The 21,916-nt window shown below is 46.5% G+C and overlaps 1 protein-coding gene and 1 long non-coding RNA gene across 3 annotated transcripts in view; one reads left to right on the top strand and one right to left on the bottom strand.

Moving 5' to 3' along the window:
* The window catches only part of LOC122873028 (NACHT, LRR and PYD domains-containing protein 12-like), a 1,034,258-nt gene that overhangs the window by 80,935 nt on the left and 931,407 nt on the right, over window positions 1–21,916 (bottom strand). The gene's annotated exons all lie outside the window — the stretch shown is intronic.
* Window positions 7,979–21,415, top strand: LOC122873096. The gene is made up of 2 exons (XR_006377357.1): window positions 7,979–8,945; window positions 19,578–21,415. It is a non-coding gene; the product is annotated as an uncharacterized LOC122873096 (long non-coding RNA).

Here is a 21,916-nt window from a genome sequence, read left to right as displayed (position 1 = left end):
TTTTTTCATCGTTTTAAATGTCGTGTCCTCTAAGCATCCTCCAGTGAGCAGCGGCTGTTTACTTGTGTCGCGCTCTGTCCTACTTTAACATCACAGAGAAGAAGCTGATTTAGTTTCTTCTTTTTTAAAATCGGGCCCGTGTCAAACGCTCTCAGCCAAATTTTGTCCTCGTTTTTTTTTTTTTTTTTAAAGCTCGGCTGCTAAAAAAGTAAACACATATCAATGAATAAATAAATACAGATGCACAAAGCAAACATGAAAGGCTCGATTGAAACAAGCTCCGGGGGAAATCACACCGACTGAGCGGCAGCAAAGGAGGCTTCTGCTGTTGTGTTGAATGGGGTCAACACCAGAGCTTTACACCGTTGACCTTTCTGACACTCCAGCCGCTCCTCTCACGCAGGCCGTCAGCACACTTTCCTCGAAGGACGGCGGATATTTTGGGTTCTTTAAAAGCGTCTAATATGAAGATCGTCCCACAAAGTGAGCAGTCAGAGTCGACGTTCGGCGGCAGCGGCTTCTCTACGCAGGCGCAGGCCGGAGTTTAAAGGACAGACGTGGAGCAAAAAGCCACGGTCGTCTTTCTGTTTCTGAAATATCTTTCTGCCAGACAAGTCATAGAGGAGCTCCACTCTGCTGCTTCATCTTACACCAGATCCAGTTTCCGTCTCATTACATTTTCCCCCGATCTCGTTATAATCTGAGGATGACAGGAATGTTTCTCATGTTTCTGCGTCGGCCCTTGATCTTCTGCATTAGACACAACAGTCCCTCAGTAATATTTACACATACTATTCACGCATTGTGTTGAACTAACTTCAAGAGCAAGAACATCACAAATGTAAGTTTTCTTCTTCTTCTTCTGAGGTTAATTTTATGTCTTCTGCTGCAACCCCACCTGGTATTTGTTACCTCCTTTCTTCGGCGCTGCAGCTCCTCGTCGACACGTCTGCAGAGAAAAAGCCGCGAACGAACCGCAAACTCAAAGCGTGAGAACGACGGCGGACTGCACGCCACGCAGGGTTTGTGAATGTAGTGTGTTCACACTGGAAAAATGATGTAAAGTATATTCAGAGAGGGAGATGCAGACAGACTTTTGTATGTTTACTGATGACTGATTTCCCACAATGCAATGCACACAGGAAACAGAGGAGCTGGATAGAATTAAAATAATTGTGGACAGCGTTGAGAGCTCCGAGAAGATCTAAAGAAAAAAGCATCAGCGAGAATTTAGTTTTCTCTGTTTGAAGTTTAACTGGCAGCGATGTTCCAAAGTCGCAGTTTGATTGACATCCGCTGGCGCACATATTGCATCATTTCCTGTTTGTAGAAAACGGTAAAGTACACTGTGTATCCTGCAAATAATAAGTATAATGTGGTTATGTGGTATGGAGCACATGCAATAAGTATGTTTCTACCTGCTTTTTCAAAGAGCATGGACGGATTTTCACATCGTTTATCTGTAATATGGTTACATCCAAGATGGCTGCCTCGGTGTGCTGGTGCACTGTTTTGCTGTAGTGCGCCGGGCTTCTCAGAATCAGAATCAGAATCAGAAATACTTTATTGATCTCCGAAGGGAAACTCTTTGTTACAGCAGCTCGCCTTTACGTCAGTGCACACAGGAGAAAGTACTAGCAAACAATATAATACACTATAAAACAGGTCAGAAAATAAATTAAGTACCAGGTGGGTATAAGTATAAGATAAACTAAGTGTCGAGTACCAAGTGGGTTTACTGGTTGATGAAAAGTACAGTATAATAATACAATGTAACCAAATAAGTAATAAGTAGTACTGTCGAGAGTAATAGAGGTATATGATATCAATAACAATAAATAGGAAAAACTAACATGGGAAAACTAAATATTGCACGGGAGTAGTACACAGAGAATATTGCACAATTATTCAATTATGGCGGAGATGTAATGATCAATGTCCAGTTTAGTGACTTCGGGTCATACAGACACTTAGAGGGAGGAGTTAAAGAGTCTGATGGCCACAGGCAGGAATGACTTCCTGTGGCGCTCTGTGGTGCATTGTGGGGGGATGAGTCTTCCGCTGAAGGTGCTCCTTTGTTTGACCAGCGCGTCATGGAGCGGGTGGGAGACGCTGTCCAAGATGGCGTGTAGTTTGGCCAGCATCCTCCTCTCTGACACCGCCGCCAGAGAGTCCAGCTCCACCCCCACAATGCCACCGGCCTTACGGATCAGTTTGTTGAGTCTGTTAGCGTCCGCTACCCTCAGCCTGCTGCCCTCAACCTGCTGCCCCAGCATGCAACAGCATACAGGACAGCACCGGCCACCACAGACTCATAGAACATCCTCAGCATCGTCCGGCAGACGTTGAAGGACCTCAGCCTCCTCAGAAAACAGAGGCGGCTCTGGCCCTTCCTGTAAACAGCCTGGGTGTTCTTGGTCCAGTCCAGTTTGTTATCTCTCGCCAGAGCAGAGATTATGAACTTCATGGAAACAGCTCCGGTGGATTTACTTACAGTACTTGTTTTTCCTCTTACTATGTTTATTGTGACCGTTATGCAGCAAAACGCCATCTGCTGAGTAACTAAACACTGCGAGGAAAATAGTGTAATACTTGTCGCTTGTAATAACGGCAGTATCACAAACTGGAGTCTCACCACAGCTTCTTTTAGTGCGAGTCACTCTGCAGAAAGCAAGTGGCTTAAATTCCTTAAATGTGAATGGAGGTTTGGCGTGACGTGGTGTCTGTGATATTCAGACATGTCTGGACTTGTTTGCCCCCCATCATGACACCACTGCATGAATTTGTGTGGTCTCAAACTAACATGCATGTTGGTGTGTAAACCCGCGTGTGAACAAGCAAAGCGAGGTCGAAGCAGCGAAACTCTCCGTGTGTTTTGCTGAAGCTCGGAGCACATGGCCCGGTGTGCGTCCCCTGTATCGGGTGTCGGGGTAATCAGAGACGCCCGGCCTGTGCTCATGTAAGCCAGTCGTGAGTCAGTTATATTTAGACTTGGGGGGGGTCAGCGCTGCCTTAACCTCTGCAGCTACACAACACGCTCCAAGCTCCGCCTCGGGTTACGGGCGGCTCAGTTTAGCACAAACGATGTCGGGGAACTGGACGGAGGAAGAGCGAGGATTTATGGCGAGAGATAAAAAGGATTGGGTGTCGCTCAAGGACACCTCGCTCGGCTCTACGTGACACCAGGACGACCCGAAAACAGAGCCAGGGAGCGCCGAGGCGGGAAACCCAATCAGGAGCCGGGGAACGGCGCCAGCACGTTGACTAAGCAGTTGGCCGTAGTCCTGCCAACATAAAAGGCAGTAGATGTTGGTTGGCTGAATACACCGCTGCTGTATGAAGGTCACCAAACTCACTGCACCAATAAGACTTGTTTGAAATGAGTCTCACACAATCCGCTGTCACGCTGACAGGAAGCTGATATAATCGTTCTAATATGACCATCAAGCAGAGTCTGAGACGTTTAGTCCCTAATATGTGTCCAGCTCCATAAACTTTGAAAACTGCATTTCCCACAATGCATCTCAGTTGCATATTTTTGTAACGCAGCCTTTTTGTTATACATTTGTAGATAAACCTTGATGACATCATCAGGGTTATGACAAAAGTCAGAGGACGTTATGCTGAACAACAACGAGCCGACTGAACAGAAGTCAGAAAGCTTCATCGTTCGATCAGAGAGCTGCTTTTCTGTCGGGACTGGTCGGAGGCCTTCTGCAAAGCCTGTAAAATCACTAACTGCAGTGCAAATAGACGACGCAGGTTGACAGGAAGTGGCAACAGAATATTTCCTGGAAGGTGTTGAAGATCTGATGGTTTGTAACAGCGGAGGAGGATCAGAGGAGGATTTCTCCTTTAAGGTCTGATCCACCTCTTTAATCTGATTCCATGAAAACTGCTGCTCACAGCGTTCGGCCTCCCTGGAGATAAACCAGACTCCTCACAGCCGACAGCTCCGCACACACACCGGGGATAACAGCGCTGTGTGTGTGTGTGTGTGTGTGTGTGTGTTTCCTGGAAACATCCCGCTGTGCCCGATCAGGAGCTGTAGGGCAGCCAGCTCAGCAGAGCGAGCCGTCGTTCCGTCCGCTCGTCCTCGGTGTTATTTTACAGCGGCGCTGGCAGAGACCGTCGGCTGTACTGGACCTGAGCCTGACTGCGGCTCACAGAGGAGGCGCCGCCTCACGATCGTCAATACGTCTCACTCACGGTTCTACCAATCAGTGTTTTTAAATTAACAGTAGATCAGCCGTCTGCGGTGAAGCCTCTGAGAATTATCTCTGCAGCTCTGCGGAGCCTTTTAGCCTCTTTCAGCTCCTGGTTTTGGTTCTGTTGCACATTCCCCGTCTTTCTGACGAAGCCGAGCTGCTCAGACAGACTCGGCGGGTGAAGAAGGTGGAGCGTCTAGAAACAGATACTTGTGCTGAAATAATGCCAACACATCAGATGCGATGTACTTTATATTAATGAGTCAGTCATCTGGTTTACGGGAGTTAGACGGATGAGTCCGGTGACGGGCGGGTGTGGTTGTTGATATGTGACCGTTTGATTGATGGCAGCGCCTCCACGCTGTTGCTCCAGCACGCTGAACGTCAGGCCGCCCGTCACTGCGGCAGCTCTCCCATCGATCTGCAGATATCAGCGTTTGATTGCAGTGACATTTGCAGCCTCTGATTAGCTCCGCGTCCGGGCCTGTTGGCGGCGGCGTTCGGGTGGCGTTCGGCGCGCTGGCGCAGCGACTCGCGGCCCGGATGCGAGCGTGTAATCTCTTAAATGAGAATTGACTGGCGCTGTCAGAGTTGACGTTATCCCAGAGTCTGTGGATGGAGCTGCCATTATTTTAATTAAAGCAGGCCAGGGGAGGCGTGAAGGTGGGGAGGGGAGGAAGTGACAGAGCGTGAAACACGGAGAGAAGGCAGCAGTTTTATTTTTTTTACAGCAGAAACAAAGAGGATTAGTGTTTAAAACCTGAAACCTTTTTGTGATTAAAACCAAAAGACAAGCTGATGAGTGAAGCGGGCAGCAGGACAGGACATCTCTGCGTTCGGCTGTCAAAGACATTTTTACTGTACGACATCACGGCCGGGTTCGAAGTCGTCCAGTACGTCCGGCGTGTGTTGCTGTAGTTATTCGTCAACGTGGAGGATTGTGGTCGAATCTTATGAATTAAGTTTCCAGTAATTCCTGGGAATTCTTACCAAAATCTGGTCCTGGGCTGCAGCTAGCAACACTTTCCATTAATCGCTTCATCATTCTGACAGTGAAATATCAGAGAAAATACTGAGAAATGCCTTTTAGAATTTTGTTGATGTATTCAAAAGTTTTATTCGACCAACAGTCCAGAAGTTTACTATCAAATATGACGACGATGAAGAAAAGCAGCAAATCCTGAAATGAGAAGTTTGAACCAGAGACGATTGATTTCCAGTCGATCTACTGATCGATTCACCGACCGATCGCTGCGGCTGCATCAGAGAATGAGCCAGCGACCACGACCACATGCTGCAGGAGAGCTGCTCAACACAGCAATGCTGTGAACACGTTGAAGCTTCTTCTTCTTCTTCTTCTTCTTCTTCTGCTGTAGTTTGGTGGATGTCACGAACCAACAGCAACGTATCCTTGCAACGTCGTGTCCTCGGCTGCGCGTGTCTGATCATTTTCAGAAAGAAAAACAGCACAATTAGAACATTTTCTGTTGACAAAAACAATCTCACCTCAAGGTGCATTTAGTAGCTGTCCCCGATCACATGATCTTCATCAGCAGATGACGGTACGCCAGGTGTCATTGAATTGTAGATGTTTGAATGATGAATCTCCACTTGCTCATAAAAATGGAAATTTCAGCATCTACAGTCCCACGACAGCTGGGCAAACTGATGAAGATCATGTGTTACGATTGAAAGCTCTAGAACAGCTAGTGAATGAGACTTGATGGTGAGCTTGTTGGTCAGCTGCTGTTTCTGCGGTCAAGAATGAACTTTGAACCTCAGTGTTTTTCCACTCTCCCATCCTGTTAATCATCTCCCGACCCCTCAGATTTGTCTTGCGACTCCTTGTGGGGGCCCCGGCTCCCAGGTTGGGAACCAGAAAGTGGCACAGCGAAATTCATTTGAAATAATCTTACTGTAGTGGCGGATTCCTTCTCTTGTTTTACTCGAGAGGACTCAATTATAGACAGAAATTACCAGAAAAGAAAGAAGTGATTGCAGGACGGCCGTGTGCTCCATCCCTCGCTGTTCAGGGACAATCAGCTGGTGAAAGCCTGGATACGAGCACACGTTGCTGGGATGCTTTCGCAGGGCGACTGGGTGCAGAGTGGAGGGCTGTGGTGGGTGTTAACCCCAGCAACGGCCCGGTGTTTACACACAAACAACCCGCACAGCGCCTGGTGATGACCTTTACTTTACCTTTTGACAGACCCCCCGCCCAACACACACACACACAAAACACACACAAAACACACACACACCCCCCCAAACACACACACACACACAAAACACACACACCCTCCCACACACAAAACACACTCACACAACCGCGCAACCACATACAGACATGATAAAACCTGTCAGCCCACACATAGAAACATAAACACACATAAACACTTCCACACACTCATGTACACACACACACACACACACACACACACATTCAGAGCAATCCTCCTCCTCCACTAAAGCAGAAGTGCAACAATCACCCTGCAGGCGTCTTAACAGCTGCCTGAGTGCTGAGCCATAAATAAACACGGCGACAAAATGGGTACACACACACACACACACACACACACACACACACACACACACACACACACACACACACCACAAACAGCAGCCCGAGGCCTTCTGGGAGTTTACTGACATGAAGAAGATCTGGTCTCAGGTCATAATTTGTTGATTTATTTCTTGTTTCTGTTTGATAAAAATGAACCAGTCTGCACCGAAACCTCCGGTGATACACACAGGTCCGAGGTCAGAGGTCACAGGTCACAGGTCACAGGTCAGAGGTCACAGGTCAGAGGTCGCAGGTCAGAGGTCGCAGGTCAGAGGTCGCAGGTCCGAGGTCACAGGTCAGAGGTCGCAGGTCAGAGGTCGCAGGTCAGCGTCTGATCCACTTCAGCGGGGTCGAGGGTTTGAATCCGGATCCTCCAGCCCAACAGCAATGTAAAGAAACCAGTAAATTAGATTTAATTATTATTATTATGCTTTCTTCCGTTTCTCTCTTCCTTCCTTCCTCCCTTTCTTCCTTCCTTCTAACCCATCCTCTCCTTTTCTCCATCCCCCCTTTCTGCTTCACTTCATTCCCTTCTTCCCTCCATACTTGTTTCCTTACTTCCATATCTCCCCCTTCTTTCTCTCTTCTTTGTTCCTCACTTACTTTCTTTCATTCTTTCCCACCTTCCTTCCATTTATCCTCCAACTTCCCTTCTTTCATCACTCTGCTTTCCCCTCCATCCTTATTTCACTTCCTCCCCACCTGCTTCTGTCAGCTTCCTTCCTTTCTGCCATCCCTCCATGTTTTCCCTTCTTCATCCCCCTTTTCCTCCCTCCATCCTGTCGCTCTCTCTCCTTATTTAATTCCTTTTCTTTTACTCTTTTTCCCCACCTGTTTCCTTCACTGCGAACCTCTTTTCATTCTTCCCTCCTTCCTTTATTTCCTCCCTTTTCTCTTCTTTCAGTCCTCCACACCTGTTCCCGTCAGCTGTCTTACTTCCTGTCAATAATCTGTTCTTCCCTCCGTCCCTTTTGTCTTCCTTCCTTCCTCCCGCTCGTCTGTCTCCGGGGATCTGGCTCACTCGTCTTTTTTATCTCCTCCCTCGATCGCAGACATCTAGTCCTGGCGAATCTCTGTGTTTCTGGTTGGTTAGATAAGAGCCTCCGTTTGCCAGCAGCCCCGCCCCCCTCCGAGCAACACCCTCTTTAATCTCCTCCGCCATCTTTGACTCCCCTCGTCTTCCTCCCGCCGCTGACAGGCGCTCGCTTTCAGAACTGAGCGGCTCTGTCACGTTGAGCCGATCGTTATTGGATGAGACGGTCGCGGTGTTATCTCTGACGGCGAGGTCTGGTCGCCGTCTTCGAGGTGATGCGTATTCACACGGACGGAGTACTGAACGGGCCTCCCAGGCTCCTGCACAGGGGCCCGAGGGCTCAGGGGGGGCCGCCCTGAGACGCAAAATGACCACAAGCGGCGTGTCGGGCGTGTTGTTTGCTGAGGTTTTTGACAGGACGGGGATTTGTGGATTGGATCGACAGCGTGGACGAGACGCGTCTCCAGTCTGGCTGCGTGTGAAGACGAGCGATAAGGGCCGCTCTTCTTTGCTTTCACGTCATGTGGGGTGAAAGGAAGCGTCAGTGGGCTTGAGTCACTTCGTTTTCTCCCCCCTCTCTCTCTCTCTCTCTCTCTCTCTCTCTCTCCAAACTTTGTGGCCTACTTTTTCGGCGCTTTGAAAAATTGTCTTTGGCAAGGGTTGGATGAAAGTTGTCGGGGGGAGGCGGGGGAGCGCTGGGCAGAGAGCGAAGGCTTGCCCCTTTATCTTCCTGCCCAGACCTCCATCATGTCTGACTCTCCCTCCCTGTTTCCATCTTTTCCTCTCTCCTCTCATGTTGTGAGATTACTCATCGGCACAAATTCTTGCATCTAGAATAAAAAGCGGCTCAGTTTCATGTGACGGGCTGCTCTGAAGAATGTGATCAAACCGCCTGAACACAAACAGCCTCTTTGATGCCGTTTCACATCTTTTGGTGAATTTTCAGACACACAAAAATGAAATTTTAAATAGTCAAGAAGGTTTTTTTTTTTTAGGAGTGCGTACTGTTACCAGCGCTGAACGAGGACTGGAGCCACGACACCGACTTAGAAGAAGAACGCGTCACGTCAAGAAGAGGTCAAAGGTTACGTCAGAAAAACAACAGCTGGACTCTCCGCTGCGTGGGAGCCGATCCTACATGGTACTATATTACAGCTTAAGCTAGCTGCTGTTAGCGGCTCGTCCTGCTAATTAGCTTATTCTCCAGAAACCCCATCCAAACTCGCTACAGGAAAGCGTTACATTAGCCAAACTCATTAGTCCTAAAAGCTTTTCGTAAAAGGGAAACATAAAATACAAACGACAAAGCAAAAATCTGTTTTGCTTGTCTTTGTTTTTCTACAGTGAGCATCAAAGCAGCGTTAAAACGAACAGTCGGATCTTACGTTTCTCCGTATCATTGCTCTGCTGCAACACTGTGACCAGCCGGGACAGTGCTGCTCCTTTGTCTCCATGTCCTGGGACCTGTTAGCTTTAGCCTCAGTCTGTTAGCATTAGCGTTAGCAGTAGGAGAAGTATTCAGATCCTTTACTTATGTAAAAGTACTAATACCACCGCAGTAAGACGCTTCCTGTCAGTGTTTATTATATATGATGTTTCTGGATTCATATTCCTGCTGCGTTCATGTGTGTGTTGCATTTTACTGCTGCAGATGTTTCAGGTCGAGCTCATTTTAACTGCTTTATATCCTGTTGGGCAGTTTAGTCTGCAGCAATGCATCATGGTCTATAAGATCATCAGGTGTTTGCAGCGTCGCCGTCCTGTGAGAACCACGTATCAGAGAAACAGCCTGTTTTCAGCTCTGTGACGATGCGTTTCCCAGCTGATCCGAGGGGGGGTTAAAGAGTTTATTCAGCTTCAGGAGGAGGAGAGTTTCCTCAGCACGTGAAGGAAACTCTTCATCCTTCAGCTCGTCACAAACACCTGGAGATACGAGGTTTTCACCGGACAGGAAGGGGATGAAACACTGTGATCTGTGAAGTAACTGAAGCCGTCAGACAGACGCAGTGAAAAGTCTGATATTTGCCTCTGAGATGTCGGAGAGTGGAAGTATAAAGGTGCACAGAACGTAAATACTCAAGTAAAGTACAAGTACCTCCACTTTGTACTTAAGTACGGTACGTGAGTAGTTACTTTCCACCACTGTTTAAATATTAAAACGAGTTTTCAACCCACCTGGAGTTAACGTTAACTTGCTAGCTAGCTGCGGCTGATATAATAAAGATATAGTGAGAAACGAGAAGCTGCTGCTGTCTGAAATCAAGGATCTGCCACGCTATCGCTGGAAACTGATGTGCTGTGCCGGAGGAAAGCTTGACAGGCGGAGTCTCACCAGCTGGTGACCTGCATTTAAACTGGACTGGATGTAAATATGTGGTCATGTGTGTGTGTGTGTGTGTGTGTGTGTGTGTGTGTGTGTGAGAGGTGAGGAAGGTCAGGCAGAGCCCATTAGGCGGCTCCCTCAGCAGACGTGTAAATCTTTCGCCTCATTAGCTTCATGTTGTCAGACATTTAGGAGAGCACGCTCCCTGTTCATGTTTCACAGCAACATCCAAACACGCTAACGCACACACCCCGAAATCACCTGACCGATCAATCCATCCGTCAGTAAGTTAGACACCAGGCAGACCAACGAGCTGTGAAACCCGCTGACTGTAAAACAGCTCAGCACTGATAAGATTTTGGTTCGGAAGGTGACGAGCTGTCGGAGAAACATGGACGTGGTTTATTTAAACCTCGTATGTCGGCTGCAGGTTCCTCTCCGGTGACCGTTAAACAAAACAACTCTTACTGACATCACTGATACCGCTACGGCGTTTTCGGCTCTCACGCTCTGCTGAGGCTGCTGGACCAAACGTCACAGTGTCTGTGATTGGTCAGTTATCAAGCGGAAGCAGAAACGCACAGCGAAGCGAGGCAGCAGGAGCTGGTTGCAGCAGACTAGTTATAGATTTATGCTGCATTAAAACTTGTTTTTACATAGAGATTAGTTGTTACTACACGTCTGACACTTGACGCAAAGACTAAATTAGATAAATTAGCATAATCTCACGTTTCACACTCACTCATGAACACATTTAACTCTGAATGCAGATATGAGTAAAACAAAGATCGACTTCCTGTTTACATAGTTGACTGCTTTTGATAGGATGGCTCTACCAATGTTTCCTAGCAACACAGTTACACGTTACTTAAGTCTAAAGTAGCTAAGACATTCATTAAGTGTCACGGTGAAACCGGATTTAGTAAATTGCTGGTTTGAAACTATTAGTTAAGAACTTAAAAAGACCGTAACACTCAAACTTGTTGGATTTATGAATAAGTCAGAATCACCTGTATTACTCCATTAATTAAAAATAAAGTCGCCGTCTTCCCCTGCAGCCCAGAAAACGTGATTTCTTGAAGAAGCGTCTTTCCATTTGTTGAGCTGTTGTCGCCGCGCTTCACTGTGATTGGCTCAGCTGATTCAGAGCGACAGGTGTGCTTGGAGACGCCCACAGGGTCTGTGCGACCTGCTGCTTTGCACTTGTTTTATTATTAAAACTACCTTTAAAAACATCCCATATTTGCGTTTTCTTGGCAGGGCGACAGTGTTTGTTAGTGCCTTTCAAAAGCCGTTACGAAAATGATTCATTTAACCGTTTTGTGATCTGCCACTTTTAAGGACCGGTTAGGTTTAGGCACGAAAACTAGTTTGGGAATGATCGTGGTTTCGGTTAAAAACAACTAGTCCTCTGTTGAGGTTAGGGAACCCTGGCCATCGAGGTTATGAGAAATAAATACTGACTGTCGGGAGGAAACGGGAAGCGAATCGCGGCGTCCCCCAATCCACTGGAGGACCTTAAGTCTCAATTTGACTGAGAAGAAATGTTCAAAGAGTTCAAAGGCCTGCAGTGGGGATAACGTGTTAACAGAAAACATTGTGACGTGTCACAGCTCAGGTGTAAACCATGAAACCATAAAAAAGGCAGGACACAGACTTAAATACACTTAGGTGAGGGAGACGAGGAGACACAGGTGAAACCGATGAAGACACAGGTGAAAGCAGTCAAAGACAGGAGGCAAAACTTGAGGGTACAAGACTATTTCAAAATAAAACAGGAAATGACTGAACAGAAACCCCTAAAAACCATGACATGACGACAGATGAGCTCCACGTAGCTGCTGCAGCTTCAGCGTCCTGCCGTGGTTCATGCCGGCTCGCTGTCACACCGTCACGGCTGACTTGAACAGGACAGTTGTTGATGTTATTAGTCAGCGTGTCTGCTAGGAAAAGGGCCGACGGGGTTAGGGTTTTAAAAGACAAATGGATTCATTATGAAATATTGTAATGAATGTGACTGCAGACTGCAGCTGTGGTAGTGAAGCTCAGACAGCGTCCCTCGCAGGACGTTTGTGGCTGAAGGCGTGTGGCTTGTCATGCTGCAGCTCACTCCGCTCTCCCCCCCGTTCTGGTTGCTGTCACTCGGCTGAGCAGATGACCGTTTTACTACAGGAAGTGAGGCAGGAGTTGGTTTGTGTTGGGGTTTTTTTCCACTTAAACCGCAGCGTGACAGAAAGCTGAGTTCACCGCGGCCGAGCAGGAAGTGGCCGTTGGGTTTGTTTTCATCGTCTTCTGTCCTCTGACGAGCTGCTGCTCACGTCTTCGTCTCTCAGACCAGAGGGCTTTGAACGAAGAGCTGGAGTAGAAATGTTTGTTTTTATAAAATCCCACTTAAATTACAAAAATAGAAGGTATGGGCGTCCTGGTGGCCAAGTGGTTAGATTCAAAGTCACTCACTGGATAATAATAATAATAATAATAATAATAATAATAATACTTTATTTATAGAGGATTTATCAAAACAAAGTACAAAGTGCTTCACAACAAGAGAAATAAAACACCACGGTGAATGACGAAATATAAAGAAATAAAATACACAAAAGCAATAAAATAAAGCCAGTTCAGGTAAAATCAGGATCTGCTTTCAGATAAAAATGTGTTTTGAGACGAGACTTAAACGAAGACTCTGACTCAGACAGCCTGATGTCTTCGGGCAGGTTGTTCCAGAGCCTCGGGGCCCTGATGGCCAAAGCCCTGTCCCCCTTAGTTTCCATCCTGGACTCAGGAACAGACAGGAGACCCCTGCCCGAAGATCTCAGACTACCTGAAGGTTCATAAGGGATTACAAGGTCTAAAATATAGTCTGGAGCCATGAAGAGCCTTAAAAGTAATCAACAAGATCTTAAAATCAATCCTGAAACCAACAGGGAGCCGATGTAAAGAGGACATTAAAAAGGATCATTTGGAGGCGTTTATTCAATGGTTACTGTGAGAGTTTATTTGAAATGTTAAATGAGTTGTTTTCCTGGTTATAATATTGTATTATTAATATTGTAATATTTTGTATCTTAGAAACTCTTGAAGGCTCACAGCTTGAAGCGGCACGGTGAAATGAATGTGTACATGAAAAAGGTGGCGCTGCAGCTGGGCTACTTGTAGGGCTAGTTGCTGAGCTATTGTGGCTGGCAAGCTAACTGGTAACATGTTAGCTAGCTGGGTGGTTGGCTACCAATTAGCACCAGCTATTCTTAAGTTAACTTAGCCTAGTTATAAATTAACATGGGTTGCACTAGTGGTCACTAAATATATAACTACCAGGTGTAACGTAGCTAACTGAATTAAGTGACAAAGCTAACGTTAGCTTGCAACTATGACACATTTAGATTAAACAGTAAAAGAGCTATTTTAAAATACAATTCACAAAAATGAAACAATATGAAATTACATTAACATTAGGCTAACTAACCTCAAAACGTTACCTAGGTTAGCATGATTACATATTTCCCTCTCGTGACACATACTGTACGTTATGCAGATATGAATCAAACGCAGTTCATTTACAGAGCATTGTCAGTTAAGTTTAACATATCGTTTGACACTTAAAACTATTATTTTTGAAGTTATATTACAGCTCGTGATGCTTCCGCGACTTCCTGTTTACACCGTTTCTTTTGATTGGATGGCAGTACAATTGGTTTTCTAGCAGCTGATTTACTTTAGCCTTTACTAAGTAATTCTTAAGTTTTAATGGTGCAAACCTATTTAGTAAATCACTAGTCTTAAACTAGCTAGTAGTTACTAAATACTAAGGAAGGAGTTTACACACAGGGCCTAAACGCAGTGAGTGAATTTATGAATTGCTGGTGCAGCACTCCGGCAGCAGGGACGCTGACGCAGCTAACGCGGCGGCTTCCAGCTAATTTGGGTGTCAAAGTTCACCAAAATTGAACTCTAAGTGAAAGCGACGTGCAAACATACTTCGCCTCCTCAAACAAATCCACTGATTGTGGCGATTCTGTTAGTTTTAAATGATTCTGATCAGAAATGTCGTTGCCGTAGATACTGCTGCGACCTGAACTCTGACACGTGCAACAACAACAACTGGCGTTTGATCGGGATAATTGGACCCAGCAATGTTGAATGTGTGAAAAGTTGAAAGCAACAGTGTTTTGGTTGTAAACCCTCTGCCGGAGCAGTCAGACGGTCCGAGGTCTGGGATCTGACGGACCCGCTGCTGGATGGATTAGCTTCACCAGCGTCTTTGCTCAGCATTATCCTCCATAAAGCTGGATTACCTGCTGGAAAGGTCGCCGTGAGGTCAGGGTGCAGTGCTGAACAATCCCCTCTGAGCGCTAATGTAAGACTACCTCCAAACATGTCTGTCCTGAAATAAACAGCTACCCGTGGCACCCGGTGCTGTTTCCTGTGGGACTGAAGCTGCAGCAGCCTCGAGGTTTGTGTTTGAGCAGCGACCCCCAGAACGGGGACTTTTTTGGGGGGGCCAGAAACTGGCAGAGGAACTAAATCTGGAGCTCTACGGGGCGTAACATCATCTTAATAGTATATGATAATGATGTTTTCTTAATTTTTCGTATATATTGCGAAGAGAAAAAGCAGATCTAAACTCCACGCAGGTGGCTGCGACCAGGTTGCCTCTTCATAAACTTCACCTGTATTTCACCTGGTTACAATCACCAATATCTGCCTCTGAAAGCTTCTCTGGACGCTAGTTTTTCAGCTATTTGGATGTTGTCTTTAGCATCTATGTCAAACTTAAAGCAGAACTCATAGAAGCGTGTCTCCAGGTGTCGGCGAGTAACTACTACACATGTGAAAGAAGTTGTACAAAGTCTTTCACCAACTGTGGGACCTGTAACAAATATGTTCCGCCTACGGGAGTATGAATAATCATTTGAAAAACACGTTTATTATGTATATAATTACACTTCACATGTCTGTGATCGGAGTGACAGCCAGGGCCTTTAGTCTCGTAGTTTCCGTGTTGAGCTTCGGCCTCCTGGCACTCACCGCGCGGAGGAAGTGAGAGTCGTAGTAAAGAAGTGAGAGTGTTTCTGAGGCGAGTCAATGACTTCGCTTCAGGTTTTGACGGTTGCAGGACTTTCCCGCCTTTTCTCTCGCTCGGGTTCGCTCTGTGTTGTCGCAACAAATACGGAAGGAAACGTCCGCGTTGCCTGCAGATGACAGCGAGGGCGAGGTGTGTTACACACTGTGTGTTACAGTCAAACCACAGAGAACACAGCGCGCTTACGCAACAACTGCAGAGCAGCATGCAGCCGCTCGGCTCCAACCTCCTCGACTAGCTGAAAGAGGAAGAAGCTTAACAGAAATGATGTGACGGCGTTAAGACTGTTTACTGGCAACAACAAACACTCTTAGAAAGAACCAGATTAAAGAGGGTAACATGTCGGCCATCATGTTAAAGTGTTACATACTGATGATTTGTCTGAAATGTAAAGTTTGTCCCGAGGAAAGAAAATCTAAAGGATTCCTCCTCTGGAAAGCGTGAATATCCACAGCAAATCTCATGTTTTTTATTTCCCCTCTTCAACCTGATGGATGCATTTTACTTCAGAACTCACATTCACCTCTTCAAATAAATCAAACTGAAAAGCACAGACACGAAAGCCGCTCCAGCACACGTACAGTACCACTGACACGTCAGGTGACTCGTTCTGAAAATAACAAACGTGTAAAAATGCCCATGAGTCCGTGAATAAAGCGAGTAAAGATGTGACGCGGAGCTTTACAATCAGACGTAAAATACAGACTCGAGAGAAGAACACACCAGCGTGGCGACGGACCGAGTTGACGTCTGTGGTCACATCGGCTCCAGAGCTGAGAGGAGGAACAGCCTGATCCCCCTCCTGCGGCTTTCAGAGCCTCGCTGACGGCCAGAGAGGGAGTGATGGGGGGTTGTGGGTAATCCTACAGCCAACCACAGAGAATATCACCAATCCCAGCGTTTCTACTGTACGTTGGTGGGTGAATTGCACTATGGGAAGCTAAAAGTGTTCAGCAGAGGTGGAGGAAGTATTCAGATCCTTCACTTCAGTAAAAGTATTAATGCCACACTAAAGATAAAGTTTAGAGACAAACACATTTGACCTGAAGGTTCACGTACAAGTGACTGAGAACTCGTTGCATTCACCAGTTTTCTCATACTGGTGTAAATACAGTAAATGGGAAGATCAAATCCCCGTTCAGGACTTTGCTTTAATGTTTCCTTTCAAACCCCCCCTCCCTCCCCCCAAAGGTTCCCAGGCAGCTGCTGCAGTGAGTGCTTTAATGTCTGACCCTTGTTAACATCTGAACCGTCTTAACCCCCGTGCACAGTCGCCATCCTCCCCGCCAAAACAAATCCCAAGGCCGCGGCTCTGACTCACAGCTCTGCAATCCTTCGCCACAACTTCCCACGGCCCGATGACAGCAGCAGAGCAGCACGTCGTCACCGGGGGCTAATACCTGCTCCCTGATAGCTTCATTTACTCTGCAGAAGAAGCGATTTTCTTTTTTAACCACACTAATCCCTGTTAGGACATGCCTCCGCTTTCTCATGAGCCCTATTCGGACGGGATTAGAGTTACAGCGAGGAGGCGGGGAACTGCAATCGGCACCGGAGCGTGTCTGTAATTTTAGCGTTGTGTAAATCTGCCGTGTTAATAGTTTTTACAGACTGTGCAGACATTCCAGCCTGTTTTACCTTCTGTGAAACACCCAGAGCATTGTTCAGATGCACCAGTGAAGGCAGGCACAAGAGGCCGGTTTCTTTCGTCACCTCTTCAGCAGAGTCGGCCTCAAAGGCGTTCACAGGGAGAGAGTCTGTCTGTGTCAGTGATCGGGTGAGAAACGCTCTGTGAGGCTGTACTTAGACACAGCTAAATGCTAAAGTTAGCATGCTAACATGCTCACATTGAGAACGCTAACATGCGGATGTTTAGCAGGTATAATGCTCACCATCTTAGTTTAGCGTGTTAGCGTGCTAACATTAGCCAGTCAGCAGTAAACACAGAGCGCAGCTGAGGCTGATGGGAGCGCCATCAGCTCTGCAGGTATTCGGTCAGAAACCAAAGTGTCGGACACGTTAACATGTCGACCTGATGGTGGCGCTAGATGGGAAAGTTCATACAATTCATGCTGAGAGGAATGTGAACACATTTCATCACAATCCATCCAACAGCTGCTGAGATATTTCACTCAAAACCACAAACGTCAACCTCATGGTGGCGCTAGAGTGGAAAGAATCATTGTCTGGGAACCGTGAATGTCTGAACAAAAAGTTTGTGCCAATCCATCACGTAGATGTTGAGATATTTCACTGGGTAAGTGACAACTTTGACCTGCTGGTGGCGCTACAGGAAGAGTCGGGGGGGGGGTCACCAAAATCATTAGGAATCATTGTCTGGTTACCATGGTAACGTGAACCGAATCTCATCGCAATCCAGATATTCATCCGTACAGTTACTGTTCTGTTTCAGTCTGGACCGACAGGTGGGCAGGTTCTGTAGGCTTCTGCACCGCCATGAACCACAGTAAGACAGCAGGATGAAGAATACTGAATGGGCGTCGTTCTCTGACCTGGTTTCGACCCCTATTTGGACGACAAAGTAGTTTTGACTACAGCCCGGCACAACAGCACCAGTCTCTGGGAATATTCGCTCAGATCAATATTTGCTTCAACTGAAGGTCTTTATTTTAAAACACGATGCTGGAAAGATTAAATAAATTCAAATAAAATAAGTAAAAATGACTTTTCTGTGTATGCACAGTGCCTAGTGTTGTTTTCCCCCCTCTCTCCAGAGTGTGAAGAGTTACAGGTAACATGGGCAGTGATGACGAGATAACACAAAAGCAATGAGGCAGAGAGATGGGACTCAACGCCTCAGGCAGGTACAAGCTGAAAGGTGCTTTCACTGTCCTGAGATCTCATTCAAACAGATCAATAATCCCACAGACTGGAGTCTTTAACACGAGGACAGACTCACAGTCCATTTCTGTGTGAGCAGTCCGAACTGACAGAGCAGCAAATGATTTAACGAAGCGGTTAACTGATTTATGATCAGATGGAGTCGGTGATCGTCTGCAAACGTTCGCACTGAGCACGTGGACACGCTCCTGACCCTGAAACTGACCCGCTCAGTAGCATCGTCCCTCCATCCATTCAGCTGCTGTGCACCGCAGACGCCAGTAAAGGCTCACGCCACGCTTCATACAGCCGTGTTGACGTGAGCGATATCGCATCCGACCTGTTACCGGATCACGTTACACCAACTGGCTGATTCACTGTAGGTGTTCGTGCTCTCCAGAGGATCAACCCCACTGATTTTTAATGACCGTGTGACGTTTCCACCAGCACCACCAACACAAGATGTATCAAAATCCTTTACTGGACCACTTTAGCCAAACCACAGGAGCGTAATCAGTGTAAACCGATATCAATACGCTGTCAAAAATACTCAAACTGTTTATTTTAACGTCGCTCCACTTCCTGGTCTGTTTTAAACGCACTTTGAGAACAACGTTATCAGACATCCGTCGGCATATCTTTGCAGGATGTGAGTCCTGATCAGCTTTTCCAATCAGATCCATGTAATCACACATTTATGTTGAATGTGTGTGTGTGGGGGAGAAACATAAATCTGTTTACACAGTCACATTTTGAGGACAAAGAGGAAGTTCCCATAACGTAAATCATTACATTTTAGGGGGAAGACTTGGTTTAGGGTTAGCATAAGGTTAGGGTCAGGGTCAAGTCTCCAGGAAATGAATGTAAGTCAATGTAATGTCCTCTGAAGTGATGGAAACACGGCTGTGCGTGTGTGTGTGTGTGTGTGTCGGGTTAATAACGCTGAGCTCGCCGTGCCGGGGGAAGAAGCCGTCTGCTCTCTGTAGATGGGAGTTGTTGATGGATTTCGGCGCTCAGACGCTCTCGCCTTAAATAAATCAGCTGCGCTCAACTTCCTGTTTAGGCTGAGGATGAAAATGAGAGGTGGGGCGTCGTGAAGCACTGTGGCGGGGGGGGGGTCCACTGATTATTTAATTGATGTGATGTGAGGAACACCTGGGAGTGAACGCCTCACCTCCACCAAGGACGTTGTTAGTAGAATATCTCAAAAACGCTTCGCAGATCTGAGCGACATTCGGAGGAAAACTCAGCCACAGATCTACAAAGACCTGCTCATGATGATGATGATGCACCACGTGATCAGAGCTGATAAAGAGTCACCGTAGATCCCCTCAGGTATCAGACACACAGACCTGAGACCTGCAGAAATACACCCCACTAGACCTGAATAGAATTTGGACCCGGACCTGTTTAGGTCCTCGGTCCGGTCTCGAAAAGGGCCGGAGCTGTGAAGACCTCCGTTCAGGACTGCAGTCTCCTGTGGGAGTCCTCCTGCTACCTGCTCTAATCTCTTCTTCTTGTTTCAGGTGCGGATGCACGTTCAGTGAGAAGTGACGCGGAGCTGGAAGCCGATTGGTCCTCCCAGCACGAGGTGATGACATCACCCCGAGGGCCTGCCGCCGCCGGGTTTCAGGCGCTTCAGGCCGTCTCCGCAGGTCTCGTTCAGAGGAATGAACTGGAAACACCTGATGAAACTCTGATGCAAACGTTGCTGAATGTTCTGCTCGCTGCTGCTGGAGGCCACGCAGCCTCCGTGCCTCCTCTGACACGTTTCCCCCAAAATAAAATCCAGCGTCTTTTCTCATTTTATATATTTTCCATCCCTTGAATGTTTATTCTGTCTAAAGATCATTTTAATCAGTTTAGTCAAACCTGTCAGGCTCATTCGTGTTCATTCAGTTCCAGCCGGCTGATTCGGTCTGTCATCCATCGTGTGAGGAACCAGCAGCCAGTGGTTTGCCAAGTTGCATCACAACATTAGTATCAGGATGTAAACATGTTTGTGTAATACATGCTAAAAGTTAAACCGGGACCAGAAATAGTCTGAGCTCAGTGTAGGACTGTAGTTCACGAGGCTTCCTGCACGTGGAGGAGGACGAGTCTTCCTTCGACTCTGAGACGTGAAGTTAATAAAGTTTTGTTTACTGTGTGGATTCAAAACACTCAGCAGGCGCTACAGTAAATCTGACGCAGGAGAAACTGAACTGAAAGCTGCTGAAATCAATATTTCCATATGGGAAAGCAGTCGCTTGTAGTGATAAACACGCAGAAAGTTGTCCTCGGCTGTGCGCAGCGTTTTAGCATCTTTCAGCTCATCGTTTTGGTTTGATGGCCCGATGATTTGGCTCACTCTCACCGCTCTCATCAGCATCGCTGTTGTCATCAAACGAGCTCAGTGGTGGAACGTAACTTTACTCAAGTTCTGTACTTCAGTGCACTTTTGAGGTATTTGTACTCCATTTTACCTACTTCTCCTCCGCTACATCTCAGAGGGAAATATTGCACTAAAGTTACTCTTTGATAACTTTAGTTACTAGTTACTTTGCATATTCAGATATTTAATATAAAATATAATCAACAAATAAATTATTGGGGGGGATGTTCACAATCAACCCAGCAGATAAAGTAGTTAAAATTTAGCTTCAACATTAAAGTGATGAACACAATAATGCATCAATAATTATAATCCTATATATATATAATTCTGTTGCTTTAAGTATATTTTGATGAATTTGAATGCAGGCCCTTAACTGGTAACTGAGTGTTTCTGCACTGTGGTTTTGCTACTTTTACTTAAGTGCTCGATCTGAGTCCAGCTGCTGAACATAGCGGAGCATCTAGCCGCTAAAGAGCCAGATGTTTCCCTCAGCAGCTGCTGGAGACCAAACACAGAGCTAAAAGACGACTTACACCATGTCTACACAGGATGTGTTCAGGTACAGTACTGAGTGTAAGTCACCTGTGTGTTTGGCATCGCTCAGAGCCCAACACACAATCACTGTAGTTACGCACGTGAAAAACGGGAGAAAATAAGACTTAAAAATATGCTTCGGTCTGCGTTTAAGCGCGTGCAACGCGAGCCTGCGTAGACAGCTGGGTGTCTGAGACGCCTGCTGTGTGGACACACCGAGACATTCGTCACGCAGACGCCACTCTGAGGGGACGATGAGGTCGCTCTGTGGCTGCTGGACGTGGAAGTAGGCAGCTGTTTGCTAACATGTCAAAATCAAATCAAATCAATGTGTGCTTATTATTATTATCTTTGAATAAGATCAGATTATATATTGATTTAAATATACTCTCTCTGTTATGTTTCCCTGTATTGCATGCACTGTAAACTGAATTACATTACATTTCTAGTGCATTTCTATTTGTTTTTTTATTTTATTTCTCATCGCAGCCAGGAATTTGACTCTCCTGTTCTCACTGTGCAGAAGTGCATTGAAAATCCCATAAATTTAATACATTTAGAAAGTCATGACGCAGAAGGCTGTTCAGGACGGGGACAGCCAGCTGATTGACATTAGTGTGCGAAGAGGGAAAAATCCTACAAAACAGAACCCAAAGTGTGTGTGTGTGTGTGTGTGTGTGTGTGTGTGTGTGTGTGTGTGTGTGACGAGGAAGGAGTGAAGTCATCCAGTAGAGCTGAGCAGGTTCACAGTCGCTTCACTGCAGGAAGTGTGTTTTTCCTGGAAGAGTCCTTCACAGGAAGACGTGACTGTCCTTTACACTGTTTGCTTTTTCTCCAGCGAAGCAACAAGACGTTTACTCCCCCAGAAAAATACTCGACTGCAGGGGAGAGCGCGGGGGGGTGGGGGTGGGGGTCACACAGTTAGCTCTCATCTGTTACATCTGCAGTTTGAAT

The sequence above is a fragment of the Siniperca chuatsi genome, linkage group LG3 (genome assembly GCF_020085105.1).
Source record: "Siniperca chuatsi isolate FFG_IHB_CAS linkage group LG3, ASM2008510v1, whole genome shotgun sequence".
Taxonomy (NCBI): domain Eukaryota; kingdom Metazoa; phylum Chordata; class Actinopteri; order Centrarchiformes; family Sinipercidae; genus Siniperca; species Siniperca chuatsi.
Note: the sequence above shows the minus strand (reverse complement) of the source record. Positions and strands in the feature narration are given on the sequence as shown.